Here is a 22,675-nt window from a genome sequence, read left to right on the forward strand (position 1 = left end):
CACGGTTAAAAAAAAAAAATAAATAAAAGAAACCATTGAATGTGAAATATAAGATATGAAATATCACCTTAATGGATCTTTGAGTAAGTTTAACCAGAAAATCGGATCTTTTTATTGCAGGGATTGAGCAACACTTCGTATCAACTCCAATAAAGATAGTCAGGTTTAAAAAGTTAAAAGATTTATTTCAAAACAATTTGAACAAGACTAACTTTAAACACTATGTGTATGATTTAACTAAGGTGGAGTAAGACTGAGGATGGTGTGTGTGTGTGAAATCTGTTCAGAACCAGCAAATCCGGAGAGACTATTAGTTCTGAGTGGGAGTGAAAGGGTGTTTTGCTCTAAGCTTTGGTTGGAGATTATAACACACATTGAGACGCCATCTGTCTGTCTACGTACCCCAACGTAAGTCCCCGTTTAGATCCGGAATGTCAGGGGTCCAGCTTGGACCGTCTTGAAAGCAACGCCTGTAGATATGCAGCGGTTGCCGACCCTTCCAGTCTTGAGTTACTCCCAGGTCACGACAGTTTATTGGCATCAGCGAGACCCTGAAGGGGTCGTGATGGTTCAGCTTTTGTTCTGAAGGAACTGTTGCAGCAGGTGGAACATGCAAATGATTTAATCCAGTTTGTCGTTAGGTTCTTTCGGCTTTAAGAGGAAAGTTACGGATTGGCCACTCCGATAACTTCTCTAGAACGCTTTGAACTCAAGATGACGTGGGGCATCGTTTTATAATTTGGATGTTCTGATTCATGGTCGAATCAGAACTTGACACAAAAAGGGGATTTTACAAGCACCAACAAAACCACGCCTCGCGTCAGATCTGGAAGGTTCTGATTGGATCAGAAAAAGGAAATGTCTCATGTGACTTTAGCATTACGTGTCAGTCTATTGTCTAGTTTAAATATATATTACTTATTAAAATACTATCATAGGATTATAATATCAAGTAATTAATATTCTCATTTCACAGATTGAACATTGAGCTTCACATGATTATTTGGTAGGGCTGGGGGTAAACGATTATTTTTAAAACGATTATTCTGACGATTATTTTATCGAATAGTCGACTATTCTAATGACTATTTAGAAAATTAATGTAATGATTATTTTTCTATTGCACAATTAACAAAAACCAGAAAATCTCAAATAAATTCCTCAAAAAAATTGATAAATTCTTACTGTAAGAGAATAAACACTACAGGCCTTCCATTTTGTATACCACTGCGTTTATTGTGTTGTTTGGTTATGTCCTGGTGACGTGTAGAACTTGGGAGTGCAGGCTGCTGCCTGAGAGGTGGTAGAAGATGGAATGTCTCCATGCTGCTTTGTTTTGGTCACTTATGTGCGTGAGGCGAGTGGTCTTACGGGTTAAACCAAACTCAGGTGATATTTTACACTAAACCGAAAACCCACAACACTCTAAATGTAATAAAAGGGAGATCTACACCACAAAAAAGATGAACTCTAAACCAAAACGTAACAGCTTATCCCAACGCAAGAAGCTGTTAGCGAAGATGCTAACAGTAGCTTTACCAACATTAAGTTCAAGTTACCAAGTTTAAATAAACCAAAAACACCCAGCAGCAAACAGACCAGCACGGAGGAGAGACTGCTACCACCAAAACAGCTCTCCTCGTGTCTGAAAGAAGCTCCTTAATGAAGGGAGAAGCGCTCCCGGTGATTTTCTACATCTGCGATAGACACGAAGCAGCGCATCTGACCCCGGAAGTTGTTGTCTGTTGCCGGGAGACGAAGGCGGGCAAAACAGGAAAATAATCTAGTAGTGGACGGACGTTGTTCCGGGTCTTCGGTATTTGGCGGAGATGTTAGTGAAGGCGGAGAAGAGGGCAAACTAGAGGAAAAACAGGCAGATTCCTCCTCTATTTACAAACTCCTGGGGATGCAACAAGTGGGCGCAGTGCGTCGACTTCCGGATCCGACGTCGACAAATTTTTAGAATCGAGCCGTCGACTTCGTCGAGGCTTCGCTACAGCCCTATTATTTGGACTAACAAAGTTATTTTATTATTATTTAAGGAGAAAGAATTCTTTGTCTTTCTTGTGCTGTCCGAGGAACCAACAGTTTAGATAAGAGCACAGAGCATGAGTGGCCTTGGCCCATATCTTGTAGATTAGGCTTGTGTCAGAAACTTATGGTTTTGCTTGGGCAGAGCAAATAGAGCAGGGCCTTTAGGTCAGAAATGGACAATTCATCACGCTACATATCTTATTTACAAACCAAATCCTTTCCATCCAGAGCTCAGCTTTCTCGTGATTCTGACTCTGACACTATTTTCACACCTAGGTTCCAGACACCCATCTCTTAGTTCGCATCCACTCACAGTAAATAATAGTTTAAACAATTTATCAAGGCTAAATTGTTTGTAAAATAAATTCTTATTTTGCCTGTTTCTTGAATCAAAGCGAAGTGTGTACGGTCCCTGAATAAACAAAGAATCCTAGAATCTTCTGCCTAATCATCTTAAGACCAAGCAGGGGATAATCTGTATTTATATAGATTATCAAAGCTATTGGTCCCAAGTAGTGGTAATAATAAATAAATAGCTTAAAGCAATTTATTTAATCCAATTTACCCTCTATTATCATTACACCTGGCAAATAAATCAAATGGAAAATGAATGTAAATTGTGATAAAAACTAGCCACATTGCACACCTCTACTGCTCGTTTTCTTTGTTTTACTTCATTGTCGATTAAGTTAAGAAAAATTACTTTTTACACAGAATTAATTAAAAATATTTCTATGTAAGTTGTCCTACGTAGAGTTTTGCCAAATTGGCATTTTTAACCCCATTAAGTGATGACAGCTCAACATTTAGCTGCTCTGACACGTACAGTTAGCTACAAGCCCAAAGTTTACATGACACAGGGTGGCCTACTTATTGCTCCTCATTCTTCTCCCCTCCACCCATCAAGCCATCACCACTCAGCTTCTTCAACCCCTTCTCTCTGCCTAAGCCGTCCTCATTGTTACCCAGTACATCCTATTTGTAGCATTTAGGAGGGAATCAATCATTAGTCTGGGTCGACATGCTGTTACGGCCAGCCTCACTTCTCATCCGGGGCTTCTCTTTTCTAACTGCAGGCGGACGGGACGGGTGTTTGGGAAAGGGGGGTTATCATGTGGAGAGGCCAGGAATTCAAAGTGACGTAGGTTGGAGCTCTGGTGGCCGTTAAGTTTCTCTGACAAACTGACTGCAACACCCTGAGGCTCTTCCTTTCCCCTCCTTTCTCTTCTGTCTGTTTTACTCGGATGTTCTCTCCATCTTCAACACTCTTCTGTCATTCAGTGTGAGGCAGGAAGCCTCGATCATCACAGCATCGGTACCATGCCATGTATCCCTGAGGTCCTAATGAATCTATATTCTTATGTATGCTTGTTTCTGCTGTGTCAGCAGATTGAAGCAGCAGCAGAAGGAGTTGTTAGAAAACCAAAGTATGTTCTGGGCAAAGAAGCACTTTAAAATTTCTGAATTAAAGCCGCTATTCCAAATAAAGTAGTTTTCCCATCCTGAAGTCACCAGGAGGTCCATGAACACAACTCTGACCTCAAGGAGATGAAACATAATCTGCCACAAATAAAGTTATGATTTAAAAGAGCAGTTAGACAGCCCTGTTAATCTGTGCTTGTAATGACGTCGCTCAGAGCTGTTTCAATAGTTTATTAAGCTTGTGCAGCTTGCACGTCAACCTCTGACACCCACAACATCTGTGTTGTTTGTGTGGGCTGAAAACCAGATTCACTCGCGCTACAGTTTGTGTCTGAACAGCAAAGTGACATCAGCTCCAAGACCAACACACTTCCTGTTATCATCTGCACTCGGAGGGATTGTCCAAGTGCACAAGGACGGTTTTAATCCTGTTTTGCCCTCTGGCTGCTGCAGCGGACAAAATGTCTGCCTTGTTTCTTTATCAATGTAATATAAGGTCAAAAAGTCACTACATTTAATATTACATTTTCATAAAAGATCCATCCATCCGTTCTCTTTCTCTTTTCCGAGGTTTGGTCGCAGGGGCAACAGCCTAAGAAGGGATCCCCCGACTTCCCTCTCCCCAGCCACTTGGGCCAGCTTTTCTGGGGAGATCCCAAGGCGTTCCCTGGCCAGCTGAAAAATATAGTGCCTCCAGCATGTTCTTGGTCTCTTTTTACATCTCCTGGTTGGTCGTGCTTGGAAAACCTCACCAGGGAGGTGTCCAGGAGGCATCCTAACCAGATGCCCAAGTCTTGACGTCACCTTCCAGCTCAGCTCTCTCATCACCTCAACAGACCGTTAAACGCCCACATCACAGCAAACAAAACAAATCTGCCTATCAATCTTGTGCTCCAGTTTTCCCACACTCGTGAACAAGACCCTGAGATACTTAAACTCCTCCACTTGGGGCAGGACCTCATCCTTGAGCCAGAGAGGCCATTCTACCATTTTCTGACTCTAAACCATGGTCTCGGATTTCGAGGAGCAGATTCTCATCCCAGCTGAGTCACACTCGGCTGCAACCCGCTCCAGCAAAAGTCGAATGTCACACTCTGATTAAGCCAACAGGACTACATCATCTGCAAAAAGCAAAGACTCAATCCTCAAGCCACCAAAATGGCTTAATAAACGCTCTGAAACATTATCAACTGATATTTCTTTTTTTGCCTGTTTTTTATATTTAATATTTGGTAAGTTTATTGGTATTTTTTATTAATCTTGTTATAACGTTTGATTTTACCACTGAGCAGTGCACAAAATTTAACAATTGGTTAATTTGAGTGTTAAAAACAGATTAGTTTCAGAAATCTTGTGCATCCACAGCTGTTATTATTGATAAATAAGCAATCTGATAAGGTGCCAAACATCGAGATATCGGCCCAGTTAATCAGCAGCACTTATTGGCTGACCACGAATGCCTTATATTGGTATTGGTATCTGCAATAGTAAAACCAATATTGGTCGACCTCTAGGGTCTAGATCCCTGGGCTCTGCCCGGTCCCCGGCGGAGTTGTTCGCCCTTGGGTCCCGGGCCGCTGTGTTTCGAGCTTGGCCAGCTCGGGGCTGGGCAACTGCGGGCAAGCCTGGGGGCTTGCCATTGCTATCTCCCAGGGCTCTGGCGGCTGCTGGTTGCAACCCCCGGGGTAATTCTCTGTGCCTCTAGGGAGGGGGGTTGGGGTTTCTCCAGCGGCTGTCTCCCTGGGGTTCCTGGGTTTTGGGAAGACCCATGGATCTTTAGGGCTTGAAACTCCTCCATTTTCCACACATCTTGTGGGGCAGGCCTGTGGCCCCTCACACGCGCTATTGGACGCGCCTATAGAGAAACCTTACATATAAAAGTGCATGTACTAGGGATGCTCCGATACGATCACGTTTTTGAAAGGATCGGAATCTGGAGAAATAAGTTGGATTTGATCTTTTAAAACAACAAGCGTGACTTTTTAAATTCATCCTGAGATAGAGATTTCCTAATTGAATAAAAATGGCTTTGTTTTAATTTCAGTAAGTCCCTCCACATCATCAATATTTGTTTCTTGTACGAAAACAACACGGTAACGTCACATAATTTATGGCAGGCAAGGACTCAAGACACCAAGTGCCGCTGATAACAAGCATGCTAACACAGAGCTAATGTGTCTCCTCAGGAGAGCTACGATATCTCCAGCTTGGTATTTTAAACTGGACAGCAAAGGCAGCTGCAGACACTTATAATGTGTGCTTACTGATCGTTCAACATACTGGAAATGACACAGCGCCATGATTCACGGCCTTCAAACAAGCTACATTCGCTGTCGGCTAGGGGTTGTATCAACTAGTCGACTAGTCGACTTCACTGCTCTGTAGTGACTTTTTATGCCTTTCATCGACTAGTCGCTGTCACGTGATAATGATCGACAAGATGCAGTCCTCGGAAAAGACAGCAGGTGATGAGCCCCTGCGCGTTGCGAGGGTATCTGACGCCCGCGGTAAAACAGACATTTGACCAAATTGTGACCTTTACCCTCTTGCAATTTAACCTTCCCCTCATCCCCATCCTAACCTTACCCAGCTTGCGCATGCAAAGCTATGATGCTTGACGTGCTCCAGACATCTGCGTCCTGAGCACAGCCACAGTAAGATTATCAAATTAGGTGTCACCACCTCAAAAACAAATTTAACACATGATCCTTCAAGTCGGCTCATTTCCTTTTGTTCTCTGTCTTTTATTTGTGCCTGATGCTTTTCACTGCTGTGGAGCGCAGCACTTCACCTGTTTTGTCCTCCGGTGATTTCACCTCACCGGTGTGGTTGGTGCACAGCGCGCACTCCGCTGTTTTTACGGTCGGTAGATCTTTTAGAACTGCAGTTCAAAGGTAACTCGTAAAGTGAATATATATGAAGCCAGGTAGCAGTTTTTCTTTAGGATTGAGAGGAGATGCTGGAAGATGATAAACAGAGACGGGACAGAAAATAGTCAAATAAAAACAAGTTCGTTTTTGTACCTGGTGGTTGCAACAAACAGACACCATTGAAGGTAATCAGAAGTGAGGAACAGAAAATGAAATAATAATTTTAATGTTTAGAGCAGCAGGAACACTGAGAGGCTGCGGGCGCATCAGTGAGTTTACGGCCGTTGCGCAGGGGGAGGGGGGAGAGGGCTGAAGCGGAGCAGTAAAGATGCAGAAACTACTGTTGTTAAAAGAAATGTGTTAAACTTAGAAAATGTGGGTGCAATTTTAATTGTCAAAACCTCCAGTGAACCAACCCGCTTCAGGTGTATGACGTCATAAACGACTAGTCGAAGTCGACTCGATTTTCATTACTTGACGGTCGACTGTTGGCTTTTAAGGTAGTGGGACTCAGGGTTGCAAATGACCACAGTCACCAATTCTTGTCATGTGTCTTGCCCATGTATGTCTGATCTCTGAATTGTGTGTACTGAAACTAATTTCCCTCTGGGATTAATAAAGTATCTTTGATTGATTTGATTTTCCTTTTGAGCATCAACAAAGCAAATCACCAGTCTCCATTAATCCCCAGTTTACCTCTAACAGTCACAGATCACAGTGAAGTCAGACAAAAACACGGAGCCAGCTGACAGAGAAAGTTATGCTAATAAGCAGAGAGATTTCCAACAGATTTCAAAACATCAAGGTTTCTAGTTTACCAGCACGGAGCTACGGGCTGGAGCTACTGGTGTTATGCAGAGAAACGTTATCTTGCCTACTTGCCTACTCTGTCACGTGATCACGCATTCCTCACAGCTGCATAATGAGGGAGTAAACAACTTGAAATAAGAACAATGCCGCTACTTTAATGTATATTCACAATATAAAGTTTTTAATCAGTGTACTTCCTAAATAAATGAAAGTGAAACTTAAAGGACAATTTGGATGTCTTATTATTTTGATGCTTTTTGATTTCTCCTCCACCCCACTCCCTTTGTTTTTTTCTCCTTATTTTAATGCTTTTCTGAAAAGTATTGAATCGGGACTTAATATCGGCAGATACTCAAAATCAAATGACCCGGCATTGGATTGGGAGCAAAAAACGTGACCGGAACATTTCTAGCGTGTACGCACAGTTGCACACAAATGCTCACATGGTGCTCTCACTTGGATGGACTTGGGCATTTCCAACACATCACCTGTGTGGTGGCTGTGGTTGGCGCTAAATGTATTGTGAAGTATTACCCCGTGTTTGTCAGCAAAAATAGTTACTTTATAAATCCTCGTGTTGTTGGTGCAGTGATATTTTGGTCTTGTTGTATTTTTGTGTCCTCCTTTTCTCTCTCTCTCTCTGCAGGTCTAGAAGCAAGTTCTTGTTCATCATTTTATTGTTTATCTTTGTGAATCCCCTCCCCCATCACTTCCTTCCCTCTCCCCCTTTCTCTTACACTTCTGTCTCCGTGTCCATTGGGATTTTAAACAACAAAAATATTTCTAATAAAGTTTTGGTGTCAGGAGTGACGTTATAGCAGCAGCTGTAACCCCTCCTTCCTACCGGAGCCGTCAGCAGCACGTTACTGCAGCAGCACGTCTTGCTCGCGTTTGCTGCTGCTTGGCCCTTCCCACGACGCGAAGCAGCAGGGGCGCAGCTGTCACCGACAGAGCACGAAGTCACGCGACAGTAGCAAAATCACGCGTGACTTCGTCAGTAAACATAACAAGTAGGAGTAATCACTTCAGTGATCAACCTTTTGTCGTCCATCATGGAAAAACAAAGGAGACCGCTAGCTAGGTGATAACTTTTTTTTTTAAAGTAAAGCAACCGGAAGGCAGTACGTTTCTTTATTCTGAAAATCTCGGGAAGCTTCGCTCCGTTTCCGCGTCCGATTTCCAGTCTTCCCTTCCCCAAAAATGTCGAACTTGACCCGTTTCAGAGGCGTAGCGCATAGAAAATAGAACCGGTGCGTAACGGCCGCGACATGCTGCTCCTGAGACGCGGCCGTCTCGCACTGCTGACGGCTCCGGTGGAAATGGTTCTGTTGACCACAGCGGTTCCTGTCAGCAGCTATGACATGCTGCTGCAGTAACGTGCTGCTGACGGCTCCGTCACGGCTCCGGTGGAAAGGAGGGGTAACGCTCCACCTGTGGGAGTAAAACTGGTAGGCTTGTCTTCGGCATTCAGATGTCAATTTTGATCATTTTGCAGCCGGACAGGACACGGTGAGGAAAAAAAAAAAGATGGAAGTGGATGTATCTGCTCCTGCTCACTTTTGATCAACTCACATCAAAAGTGTCTATGTCCCATTTCATTTGGATTTTCCTCTAATTTTATTTCTTTCTTGGTTTAATTTGCTTCATTTGTAGCTGTAACAACTATCTTTATTTAATGGTGGCTTTACAAGTGTACCGAAGAAATTCCTACATTTAATTAGAAACCAAAAATGTGAAATATCACGAAGTATGAAATATCACCTTTATGGATCTTTACGTAAATTTAATCAGAAGATCAGATCTTTTTATTGCAGGCAATGAGCAACACTTCGTATTAATTTCAAGAAAAGAGGGTGAGTCAAGTTTTAAAAGTTAAAGATTTATTACTAAACAGATTAAAACTAGACTAACTTTAACACTAAATGTATGGTGTAACTAAGGTGAGGTAAGACAGAGAATGGTGTATGTGTGAATATTTCAGAACCAGCAGATCTGGAGAAACGATTAGTTCTGATGGGAGTGAAGATGATATTTCGCGCTAGGCTTTTGGGTTGGACATTCATAACACACATTGAGACGCCGTTCTGTCGGTCTACGTACCCTTGGCGGTAGTCCCCGTCTAGATCAGGAGGTGTTGAGGTCCAACTTGGACCATTCTGGAGCCGAAGCCTGTAGCACAGCCGCGGCTGCCGACCAGTCCTGTCTTTGAGATACTTCCAGGTCACGACAGTTTTATTGGCATCTAGCAAGGCCCAAAAAGGGATCGTGATGATTCAGCTTTTATTCTGAAAGGAACCATTGCAGCAGGTGGAACAGCAGCAGATTTTATCCAGCTTGTCGTTGGTTCTTTCGGCTGAAGAGGAAAGTTACGGATTGGCCACTCCGACAACTTCTCTAGAAAGCTTTGAACTCCGGTTAAAGATGACGTGGGCAGTTTTATCATTTGGATGTTTTAATTTACGGTCGAATCAAAAAGGGACAGATTTACCAAGCATCGCCAAAACCACGCCTCGCATCAGACCTGGAAGGTTCTGAATCGATCAGAAAACGCAATGTGTCATGTGACTTCTTAAGAATTACGTGTGATCAGTCTCTAGTGGTAACATTTAAAGTTTTATTACTTATTAAAATCTATATGATTATAAAATCAAGTAATTAATATTTTCATTTCACAGATTGGTTCACATTTTATTATTCACTAACACTTTGTTTGATTAGCTTTATTAAAAATAGAGTTCTTTGTCTTTTCTTGAGCTTCAGTGGAATAGCTCCTCCATCACGTTACACAAGTAAACACACAACTTGGACAATTCAAAAATGGGTACAGGCAGAAGCAGTAGTTTATAACCCCAACCCCCCAAACCGTTTGAAACTTAAACAAAAAATTTATAATGGCACACTCGTTTGTTCACCATGGAAATAAAATCGAGAAGGGTTCTCTGGGATGATTATTAAAGTTATTGGTAGCTTCAGCCCTTGTCTGTATGTCACGTTTTTCCATGGGAAGTGTTCCACCTCGACTCATCTGTCAGTTTCACATCACAATTATTCAGACAGAAATGTGCCGTTCTGACCAGAAGTGTTACTGACCTTCCACTAGTTTCTACTGTTACTAACTAAAGAACAAAATATAAATAATGATGGGTAGGGATGAGTACCGAATTCGGTACTTTTTAAGGTACCGACCGAATTCCATAGTACCGACCGAACACCGATTCACGTCATTTCAAACGGTGCCTCGTTTCGGTACTGCCAAGACAGTTGCGCATGCGCAAGAGCGTTATGTCGCCGGTCCCTGCGAGCCCGTTGTAAACAGAGCAGCATGGTAGAAAGAACGCACGCTAAAGCTTGGGTCCACTTCACTAAATGTGATGGGTAACTGGGTGATGAAACTAGCGACAGACAACGATCTAAGTGAGACATCCTCATCTTAATCTGCTCCAGTAGGTAAATAAAATGTTTAAGATAACGTTACCTTGATTTGTTAGCTTCCGTTTCGCTAATGGTGCGTTCGCTTTCTCCTCGGAACTCCGAATTTCCGACTAGAAGAACATGAACGCGCTCTAAAGTTTGGCTTTACTTTACTAAATGCGACGGGTGATTGGGTGAAGGTAAAACCAGTGACAACGATCTAAGTTTGAGGCATCATCGTTTTAATCTGCTCCAGCAGCTAAATAAACTGTTAAAGATAACGTTAGCTTGATATGTTAGCTTCCATTGCCACCGTTGTTATCAGCTAATGGTGCGTTCGCTTTCTCCTCGGAAATTCTAGCTTCCCAGTAGGAAAAATCAAATGAAGAAGGACGGCAAAAGGAATGAAGATACACAGTAAATTTAGTTCACAGTAAAGATGTTTGCTTCAGTTTAATTATCAGCTTATAAAACTACAAGGACGATGTTAAAATACAAACAGTTGTATGTTATTTATCGTGATATTTATCAAATATTGTTATATTTTGAGAAAAATATATATTTAATTATAAAAGAGAATTAAAATAATAAACACTCAAAAGTATCGAAAATTGGTACCGTTAAGTACCGGTATCGACTCGTAGGTACCGGGAATTAGTACCGGATCGATTCAAATGTCAAAGGTACCCATCCCTAATGATGGGTGACAGGGAAAATAAACACTAATTTCTTAATGGCGATAATCAGCTTTGTATTTGGACTCACTGGGATTAGCTGTACGTTAGCCCGTCTGTCTGGTAAGAACGTATTTATTTCTCCAAACTGAGGTTGTTCAAAGGCTGTCTAGATTAAAAGTTGTTAAAGTGTTTTTGTCCCAACATGATAGAAATAGAGGTTGGCCTTCTAATCCAGATTTTATCTGAATTCTAGAATTCAGAGGATGTACTGACTTATAAAAGTAGCAAACGCGTCATCTTAGAGGTAGTTTTGTACACTAGCAAGCTAATGTTGGTGAGTGTAGTCCTCCCCTGTCGTCACCCCCTCCCTGTTGCCTTAGCTTCACGTGCAGATGGTGACCCGCTCTAATAATAGTCACCTAAGTAGAACATGACTTTTTGACGCTCACATATGTTAGCTCCTGCTCGGTGTGTTCAACTCTGGCTCGTTTGCATCGTCTCACCGCCGAGCTGCTCCAGGATGCCTCATGGTGTCTTCTGACGGACAGCTCGCTCATGCAGAACATCCGCGGTGCTGATGCTGGCCACGCCCACTTTGTCAGTCAGGCTTGTCACCAAGAAAGGGAGAGAGGGGCGAGCCCACGGAGACAGGGCGGTCCAGATAGAAAGAGATCAGTGAACTAGCCCTGAGCCCGGTCAGAAACTCACACGGGACGCGTTTTTACACATATGTGCACACATGCAATCATGTGCACATAAACACAACATGAAACACACACCGATGCTGCTGCAGCCGCGTGTCTGTGGCATCAGTCTCAGAGGATTCCACCGTGGAAACGATAAATGCATACTCAGAGGGAAATAAGTATGTCGGTCTTTAGTGAATGACTAAATACAAACGGGGAGCTATTAAGCAAACAAGATTAGTTACATCCACATAAAGATAATTACTATTTACTGTAAAAATCAGCAAAAAGATTATAAACAAATTCAAATGGATTGTCTTCGCAAACACAAGCAGTAGATTTCTAAACTCATGTGGTTGAAAACATTCTCAGAACATCCCTGTCACACTGAACGGTGTCTGAGCTCTAAAATCAGAACTGAGCTGGCAAAGAAATAAGTTTGGACTTTAATTTTGCTTCATTTCAATGATTTTTCATTTGGTTAAGAACAAAGAGAAACACTTATGGATTTAAGTGAATTCAGTTATTATTCAGAGAGGCAGAAAAAGCACCAGTCAAACATTTTTAGATGCTTTGTTTTGCAAAATGAGCTCTAAAGTAAAACAAAAAACACGAAGTTGGATTTGTTTTTGATGTAAAGATAGAATTATTAGTTTTACATTGTAAACGATGGGGTGTCTCTCATACACATGAGAGATTATAACAGAGGATGGACAGGGTCTTCACATCCTCCTCGTGACACTGCATTCCTGATTGTGACCAGATGAGGGCTCCCTCAACCTCTGCTGGTCTGACAGGAGTCTCAACTTCAGTTATTTGGCCGTAAAACAGTTAAATTTTGGCAACATTTGATCAAATGGAGAAAAAGAGAAAAAGAAAATAGAGAATGCATGGTTTCTGATTTGCATGCTGGCTCTGTGTGATGTGTGTAAATGTTCATAAAAGAGGATTTTACTGTGTTGGGGGATAATGTAGGTGTTTCTGCATGCTGCCAGAGTGTAGGCTTTTACACCTCAGCAAGCACAAAGCTGTGAGCAAAACACGCTAAAGTCAATGAAGTCAGGCAGGTATTTGTGTTCAAGTGGGCCGACACTGGAGACTGTCGTGGAGGTCAGTGGCTTCCACAGTCGGAGCAGTCGTGGTGTTTTAACTGCTCCACTGTGGGCGACACCGATCCGACACACCTCACCTCCCTGTCTGTTGGAATAACGTGGGGGTGGTGAGACAGAGCGTGCTTCCCCTGCTTATGTCTTGTTCCCCCCAGTGCCGTCAGAGGATTCTGCTCCGCGGAGAGCACGGCTCCATGATTGTAACCACACCAATTAGGTTTTCCGCTCAGGCTCCCACCAATCAGGCCAGTGATCAGAAAGACCTGAGAGCATTCTGCAAGGGTCAGGTCAGGTCAGCATGTTGTAGGGGAGATCCTGCATCACACTCATTATTTTCACAGATTGTGCAAGTTCAGTTGAAATGTTAAACATTAATATTTATTCCTAATGAAGTAGTCAGATTACCATTGGCTGTGTTTTACCAGTCAGATTAAATCCCACTGTTCAGTTCATGTGAAATGTCACCTTCTTGAGCTACACATCTCATTACCTCATGACAGTTTCTGACCTTTGCGTTTTTCCACCACTGAGTGCAAAATGTGAGCAGTGATTAAAGATGTGCATCAGTTTGTTTCTCTGTTATGATCTGGTTGTGAATTTGGATGGAAATGTTTGAGTTGCTCTGATTAAAGCTGGCGTTGTTTAAGACAGTCTCCGCCCCCGCGTAATCAGGAAACGGCTACGGAGAGTAGCCAGTGACAGGAAAATAGCGATTGCCTGTGGGACATTTGAGACAACTATCCATCTATCTGTCTGTTTGTCTGTCTGTCTCTGTCTAGAGATAGCAGGATTCTGAAATCTTAATTAAATAACTTCCAAGATGTCTGAATTGTAAAATTTGAAAAAATCATGACATCGTGATTTTGCAAAAAAAAAATCGTGATTTTTTACCCCCCATATCGCCCCCTAGATGTCCGTGAGTTTTAAAGACACATTCTGATGCCAAGAAACGGCGGCAAAAGCTGTTTTAGGTTTTGTATGAAAAGACGTGTAGGACCACAGATGCATCTCCCCCTGCTGACATCATCAAACCAGACGTGGAGAAGGAAAAGGCTGAGTTAGTGAGCTTCGAATCCTTCCAGGATGACGAAGCATTAAACATGGAGAAACCCACTCTAAATCAGGTCATGTTGTAAGTACGTAACATTCTGTTGTGACATCATATGTGACGTCTGATTTGTAGTAATTTTATTTACTAATTTTTACAAGCTGATGAAATTCAAATTACGTGACAGTCAATCATAACTCATATATTTTTTTCATTTAAATGGAAGAACGTGTGTGATTCGAGGCATTGGGCAGAAAGTAGCTTTTATAGTCCCGTTCATGGACCCATGAGGTGACTGGAAGGGGAGGAGCCTACGCTCCAATTAGCTGAAGCTTTAGAACGAGCTTCCCCTGGCTCTGCTCCGTTGACCTCCGTCGAAACAACATGTAAACAAAGTTTACTTTATACCACAGACCAGGGTCAGAAAGTTGGGTTGAAGCTCTTTTAAAGTATGAAGAAACTACAAACTGTTCTGTATTTAGTTTTAGGGCGATGGTGGCACAGGAGTTAAGTGCTCGCCCCATAATCGTAAGGTTGCAGGTTCGAGCCCCGCTCAGTCTGTCACTGTTGTTGTGTCCTTGGCAAGACACTTAACCCACATTGCCTGCTAGTGGTGGTCGGAGGGACCGGTGGCGCCAGTGCTCGGCAGCCTCGCCTCTGTCAGTGCTCCCCAGGGCAGCTGTGGCTACATTGTGGCTCATCCCCACCAGTGTGTGAATGTGTGTGTGAATGGGTGAATGACTGATTGTGTTGTAAAGCGCCTTGAGGGGTTCCAGGACTCTAGAAGACGCTATATCAAATGCAGGCCATTTACCATTTTCAGTTAGATGTTTTATTTATACTCAAGTTTTATTCATTTTATTTAATATTCACTCCTGAAAAGCATCTGCCTAACAGATGCTTTAAAACATTTTACTAACTTCAGGGTCAGGGCGCCCCAGGGCAGCTGTGGCTACGTTGTAGCTCATCATCACCACCGTGTGAATGACCGATTGGGTTGTGAAGCGCCTTGGGGGGCTGTACAACCTTTAGAAGGCACTTTATACAATTACAGGACATTTACCTGTTTTCTATATGTAATACTTGGTGATGTGGTTTTATTGGTTTGATTAACTTTAGTTACATGTTTGTTTTAACACTAAGACTTGGTTAAAGCCAGACTTAAGATCGGCTGTTTTAGCTTGTAGATGAGGGTTAGGTGTGGGTTTCTGCTGTGTGCCCATTAGGGTTGTCACGGTAACCGGTATAGCGGTAAACCCCGGTTAAAAAGTTGACAATAAAAATAACCGTCCAGTTTTAAAAAAACTAAATTATCTCGGTGGGTTTACCGTGGCCGCGGTTTCGGCGCGGTGACCCTTACCAGCCACCGTCGCTTCAGCTGAAGTTCCCGCGGCGCGCACACGCACTTTTTAGTTTGCAACGGCACCAAAACTTTGAAGCTGAAATAATGGCCGAAGGAGGAGACGGCAGCGCCCAGGACATCCATCAACCCTCAAAGAAGACTAAATCGGAAGTATGGGCATATTTTGGATTTCTGAAAAATGCTGAGGGACAGTTAATAGAAGACGGCTATCCCATTTGCAGAACGTGCAGGAAACAAGTGTCTGCAAAAGGCAGCAACACTTCGAATCTAATGGCACATCTGCGTGACCATCACCCACGTCTCTACAGCCAGTGCAAGGTAAGTTAACATTAGCATTTTAGCTTAAACGTGAGGACTTTTGGTTGAGGGAGAATGCAACGAGTCACTTTAGACTGCAGCCGCAGCGTCCTCTGCCAGCATTTAAACCGTGTCACGGACACCCTGTTGCTGGATGAAGCATCTTATTTGTTGATGATGAAGAGAAATATACAATTAGTTCCTTGTCATTGATTTGTTTACTTATTCAATGCCATTTATACTTGAACATTTGGATTTGCTTACATAGTGTAGTAGTTATTTTAGTAATTTGTTTAAAGTGGCTATTTATTTTAAATACATATTTTTTTTTTAAGGTTGACTTGTACAGAGCTCAAGTCAAGTGTGGACTGGAGTTTTAGATTTTCATTTTGATAATGAAGAAAACAAGTATATGAGAAAACAAGTGGTGTTTCTTTGATTTGTTTACATATTGTTTATGTTTTGAATGTTTGGATTTGTATAATTTAAACCTGCACTGACTACTGTAACATGTTCCAGAAAAAGAAGCTAAAGTTCCTTTACTTGTGAAAAGTTGCACTTTTGCTAAGGCTTTGTGTTATTTTAGGTTTAATAAACACTGTTAAACCTTTTCAAAACTATTTCAGTTTGTGTAGAACAGGACTATCAATGCTTTCTGAACATATGCAACACCGTTTAAAAAATACCGCGATAATACCGAAAACCGTGATAATTTTGGTCACAATAACCGTGAGGTTAAATTTTCATACCGTGACAACCCTAGTGCCAATCACACAAACTGTTTCTCTTTACGTGACCCAAAGTACCAGGGTGTGACAAGTGAAATGTATGGGATGTGGTAATAACCATAATCCATCTAATGGATCTGGCATATCTAATCCACACATAGTTACAGCGGAGCTGGGAGCTGCAGCTGCCTGTCGAACAATAACGGGAATGAAAGTCATTGTGCTGATCCACCTTCTCCATAATCCTCTCCATGAGTTAAAGCGTGGTCTGCGGACAGAGTGTAATCTACATGATGGGTGTGTGTGTGTGTGTGTTCCCCAGCTTTAAACAGTGTTACAGTCGATTGGATTTTATTTACACCCGTGTAATCTGATTTATCCATAAAAATTCAGCTTTATTTTCGTGACTCTTACAATGAAATTTCCTGTGAATTAATATTTTTCAGTCAGTTGGTGTGCTCAAAGCCAAAGATATGAACTAACAACCTGTTGATGAAATGAAAACCTGAGGAATATTTTTGAAAGATGAAATATTCAAACGAATCTTAATACGATATTTTGGTTTTCATAGTGAAAAAAGAGGCGGTTTAATGGAACGAGTTATGACTCGGGGTTATAGTTTCCGCCCAGAGACTGGGAGGTGGTGGGTTCAAATCCACGTTTGGGTCAGACCATGTCTGCAGCTACCCATGGGGATAGCTCTAATGTGGAGAACAAATCTCACTCACCAGTGACAACAGATGGCACCAGCACGAAGATTGGGTGAGGTTTTTCCAGAATTGTACATTTCAGAGGCAATTTACGTTGAACATATTTTTGTCGTAACATTTAATGTATTGGTTGCCATCAGTATGTGAAGAGGACAATCTGCTGACGTTCTGGTCAAGAGACCCACAGGGTCGGCCCATAAGTCCACTGTCACTCAGCATGTGGGACATGCTTAAGCCTCCTGTTTAAACAGTAGATCATCAGGCCTCCTGTAACAGCATCTGACAGGCTTTACAGCAGATTAACATATAGAGTATAGGTTATCCACTGGTTTAGGTAACAACAATGGTGCACGTTAGCATAGCAGTCGTTTGAAAGCAGAAAATATTCTATCATTGGGGTTTTTTCCATTACAATAAGGTCTTCTCGTATAAATGCACCTATTTTACTGTCTAGTTTCTACTTTAGAGGTTTTTTAACTAGGCTTCTTTGTTGCTTGTTTTATGTTGTAAAATGTTTTTGTGTTTTGTATAAATAAAGCGCATTATTGTTATTATTGTTATTGTTATTATTATTTTTGTTGTTGTTATTAAATCCAACATTTCTGTGGAAAAGAAGTTCCACGACTTAGATGCACTAAATTATAATCAGTGAATAGGCTTCTTAATAAAAGGCCAGTCAGCTTTATCTGCAGCACATTCACTCTCCAGGAGCAAGAACGTAAAACATTCAAATCAATGTGACAACTTAAAACAGCAGATTTTAAAATCGAATTTAAAATAAACAAATTAAATCAGATGTAAGAAACAGATAAAAAAAAGGTAAAGGAGGAGTAAGGAGCGCGAAAATATATCAGAGCCTTTAATGGCTCAATAACTCAAAGTGTAAATATAGAGTAAGCCAAAAGGAGTGGCTCTATTGTTTTACTACCATTGCTTTAAATTCACACATTTGCATTTGTGATGGGGGTAATTAGGATCTATTTATTATTCACACAATCCCTCATAAAAGGCTAATGAGCATTTGTTTTGCTGACAGTAAAAATGCAAGGGAAAACAATTTATATTTGTTAGCACTCACAGGTCATTATGCTGTAGCCATTTGTCAGAGGCGTAGCATCCACTGCTTGATCAGAGTCAGAGAGAGAAGTCACTCATTTGTTCCTCAGGATGGACTGGTCTGCCTCCCTCCGGTGGTCCATCTGTAATCCCACCACACACACTTCATTCATCTATTCTAATTATTCACCACCTTCCAAGTCTGCTGTGCTGAAGCTTGAAGCGTTCAGTCCCTTTTAACTTGGGTTGGGTTTATTTGAGACTTTAACTATCTCCCTTATCTTGTCAGTAATAGTGTGGTAAGCTGACATGCTGGCCTCACACCCGTTCCTTCAACAGACGTCTTATCAAACGTGACTGATTGCTGCGATCTGGACTCTAGGCAGGCATTAAGCAAATTACCTGAATCATTGCAAGGATTATACTCATTAACACATGATTAGCATCAAATTAAAATAATGAGTGTTTAACTTGTGATGTCTTCCAGTTGTTGGAACAGCTTGATAAGTCACACCAGGATGACGTGGTGCGTCGAACACTGAGATGGAGCAGGATGGACCTCCCATGGAACATCAGGAACCTGCTGGTCTGAGGTGAGACGCATGAATTTGCGTTTTCTCATTTGTCAGTCTGCTGCCGACCTCACACGGTTTAGGGGTTAACAGTGTTTAGATGGGGGTCAGGCTCAGCCAGCACAACTAGATGCAAATGAAACCACTCAGGAAGTCTAAAGCTGGTCGGACACTGTGCGACTTTTTCACTCGTAGCACTCAGCTTCAGCTCAAACTGTACGACTTCCTCGCAGGGCAGATCTCACGAGTCATGTGCTCGACCCAGTTCTCGGATGCGACCTGACTGCTCACACTGTACGTCTGGTAGCAACACGTCGGACCTAAAAATATGCAAAAAATAGCAGTTTTTACACAACACTTCAGACTTTTTTTGTTTTGCCTGTTGTCCTTCGGGAGCGCTGCAGGGGGGACACACAGGGATTTATGGGGGTTGGATGAGGAAAATGAAATTAAGTAAATATGTGTTTTGTGATCAGTTTAATGTGACATGAACACGACAAACACGCTTTCCAGACAATCTTTGTGAGTAAAAAAACGTGTAGAAATAAAAATGAACAACGTGTGTTATTAGGGAAATAGCGGGCGAGCGGTGTTGATGCGCATGCGCCGTGAGTGGTTCTGATACTTTTTGGGTCGCAGCCGCTCGCAGTGCCGCTTCAACAGTGCGATACCCTCACGAAGGACGAACAAAATATCAAACATGCCAGAAGTTTGTGCGAGCTCACGATTGCTGATCGGTAGGTGGTCCCTTGGTGTTAATCGCCTCTCGTAACCCCCTGTACACGACACGACGCTCGGCACAAAACTCGCCCTGATCTCGTGGATTCTTGCACGAGTGGAAAATCTGCTCAAAAAAGTGCAAAAGTCGCACAGTGTACGCCCGGCTTAAAACATCAGCTAGCACTCCATCTATCCATCCACCCACCCTATGTTGGGAGCATAGTTGGATCCATAGGGTGCCCCCTTGCTCCTGCCCCCACGTTTGTCTCCAGCTTGTTTGAACTGAAGTGAAATCACGTTTCTTCCTCCTTACTTCAATCATTAATTCATTTTTCATGTTGTTCCTTTGCTCATAGAAGGTAAGTGTTGCTTCTGGAGTGAATAACTGAAGGTAAAATGATGCTTTACTGTGTTTTTTTGTCTAATATTAAAATAAGGTTGGAAGGTTATCCAGTTTCCTTCCCTTGTGCTGATCTGCGCTCAGATCAGCTGATCCACTGGTCTGTCACCACCAGTGGCGGTTCTACATGGAATTACTCCCCGGGCGAGGCCCCCTTTGAGCAACCCCCCCCAATCGCCCCCACCACCACCACCACACCACCCCACCTGCACGAACACACACGTTTTCTACACACAGGCATGTTTATTAGAACGACTATTGAACATTCATTTTTCTAAGTTGCACATATTTACATTAATTACTATGAAGTTATCAGAATGTAAAGCAATATACATTATACACTGTATCAAAATATATAGAATCAAATATACAAAAACAACTAAACTAACTAAATATTAAGAATATATGCACATAATATATAATAAATATTCTAAATAGCAAAAATGTTTCACACATAACAAACTAAAGATAATCACTACAGCATTGCACTTAGAACAGAAAACACAAACTAAAATTAAAACCTAACCTTGATGCAACGTCATCAATAATGTCATCATATGAAATCTGCTCCCCTACTGAGTGATTGGGGGGGGGGGACCACAAAATCGTTTTGTCTTTACTTTTTTTATTCGGCCATTTCACACAATTCAGAAACACCTTAAAGGATGATAGGCCTGTGTTTATGATATTATGAATGAAATATGGAAGAACATCAAGATGTGATTGACTTTAGCCATGTTAATACAGTTGATTCAGCCCCTACCCGCTCATTTTATTTGGGAAAGACGCAGAGGTGAATTCCCCCGCCGCACCCCTCCCCTTCCTCTTCTTCATACACACACGGTGCACGTGAACGTCCTCAGTCAGCAGGAGCGCCTGCAGCTGCAGGGGGCGCCAACTTGCTGTTTCCAACCCAGACACTGTCATATGACAGTTAATAGAAAACCTCGGTGCGACGCAATTTCTTTTTTTTTTTTACTCAGCGCCTGTGCGCCCCTTTTGTGTCATGAAAAAATGCCGCCCCGGGCAACTGCCCTGTCTGCCCGTACCTAAAACCGCTACTGGTCACCACGGTGGGCACTGTCAGTACAAAGCAAAAGAGAGAGGAGCTGGTTTCAAACTTGATGTTTAGTTTTTAATAAACGGGAGAAACAGCCGGAACTGGGAAGGCAATCTGTTCAAACTAAACCATAAGAAGCCTCTGTGTCCATCAAGTGTTAGAAAAGGAACGGTATTTAATAACGAGCTGTTTACACAGGTACAGCTTTACTGTCACCTGGCATAATTTACGGAGGATGTATTTCTGCTAAACATCAGACTCCTTAAACCCTAACCAGGTCCCTATCGCCAACATAACTTTATCGTCTTAACGAGCATGTCCTCGCAGCTGCAGCAGCCGCCGAGTTCGTCCAGAGCTGACGCAGCTCGACGACACTCGTGCACAGTTGTGGTTGGGCAGGAGAGTCAAAAATTCTACCGGTGGCTCCATTTATATCATATCAACTCTATACCAGTTAAACCGTGCATTTCTAGCTCTGAATTACATTCGGCTTTTATCGGGTCTGGGGGGCGTTTAAGGATGTCAAGTGCTGCTCACCTTAAAGTACGTATTAATATTATGCCCAGTGAGTACAATTCCTTTTTGTACTAATGAAAACATTAGCAGCACAAAACATTCCAGTCAACATGTAATTTAATCTGTGAGGGATTATCTTCTGCTGCTAATGTCAGAGGACGGAAGGCCTGTGAATATTAAATACGTTTCCTGTGCAGATGCTCCGACAACATCAGCGGGATAATGTCAACAGATTTTTTTCTGAGTTTCTTCATATGGGTGGAATTACTTAGTGAAACATTTATGGGCAAGCATTTGCCTTTGCCGAGTTCTCCATTAAGCTTGAATGTCATGACACCAGTGGGAGGGGTCTGCGTATAACGTTTGTGTTAATGGCCTTGTGTTCCTTTGGCTTTGGCTAAATTAAAGAGCTTAGCAAATCCATCTTAACCGTGACTGTACGGCGGAGGAGGGCCTCTTTGTGTGGATGTAGAATAATCACTGAACGGCTGATTCGCTGTACGCTCTGAGTGGGTTTATATAATTAAACAGCCCATAAGTGAGCTCTTTGTTTTCACTGTTTAATCATGTTAATGTCAAAGTCCCATTAGTCATCACACGCTGGTGAAATTCATCTCTGCATTTGATCCATCCCCGTTGGGAGCGGTGGGCTGCAGACACGGCTGCGCACAGGAACTATTTGGTGGTTTAACCCCCCAATCCATCCCCCCCACCCCCTTAAAGCTGAGTGTACAGGGAGGCATTGGGTCCCACTTTTAAAGTATTTGGTATGACCCGACCGGGATTTGAAACCCCAATCTCCTAGTTTCAGGGTGGACACTCTACCACCAGGCCACAGTCCTAAAAAAATATTTTTGATTTTCCCACGTAAAAGTGAAACCATATCTCCGAATGTGAGGCCATGGTTCTCCACCAGCAAAGGGTGGTCTTCCCACTCCGGCTCTGGAAAGAGGAGTTTAGTTTTGTCTGTGGAATAGAGGCAGGACCTCCTGAACCTTACCATAATCTAGGGATGGTCCGATCCGTTCATGTGATTTGGAATGGATCTGAATTAGGTGGTAAAAATTATATTTAACCATACAAAATAAAAAAAACTTACTTTTTAAATTAATCCTGAAAAAGATTTTTTAAAGGAATAACAAAGACTTTGTTTTAAAATCAACAAGTTTCTCTCCATCAGTATTCT

General features: G+C 42.3%; 1 protein-coding gene across 4 annotated transcripts in view; it reads left to right on the forward strand.

Moving 5' to 3' along the window:
• The window catches only part of paqr3a (progestin and adipoQ receptor family member IIIa), a 235,765-nt gene that overhangs the window by 53,546 nt on the left and 159,544 nt on the right, over window positions 1-22,675 (forward strand). For 3 of the 4 annotated variants that reach the window (XM_015960224.3, XM_015960223.3, XM_015960225.3), the window contains exon 2: window positions 18,709-18,814. The gene's annotated coding sequence lies outside the window, so the exon portion shown is untranslated. Of the gene's footprint in view, window positions 1-18,708; window positions 18,815-22,675 lie in introns of those variants that run through there. The other variant, XM_070555636.1, reaches the window with a different exon arrangement.

The sequence above is a fragment of the Nothobranchius furzeri genome, chromosome 10, assembly GCF_043380555.1.
Source record: "Nothobranchius furzeri strain GRZ-AD chromosome 10, NfurGRZ-RIMD1, whole genome shotgun sequence".
Classification (NCBI taxonomy): domain Eukaryota; kingdom Metazoa; phylum Chordata; class Actinopteri; order Cyprinodontiformes; family Nothobranchiidae; genus Nothobranchius; species Nothobranchius furzeri.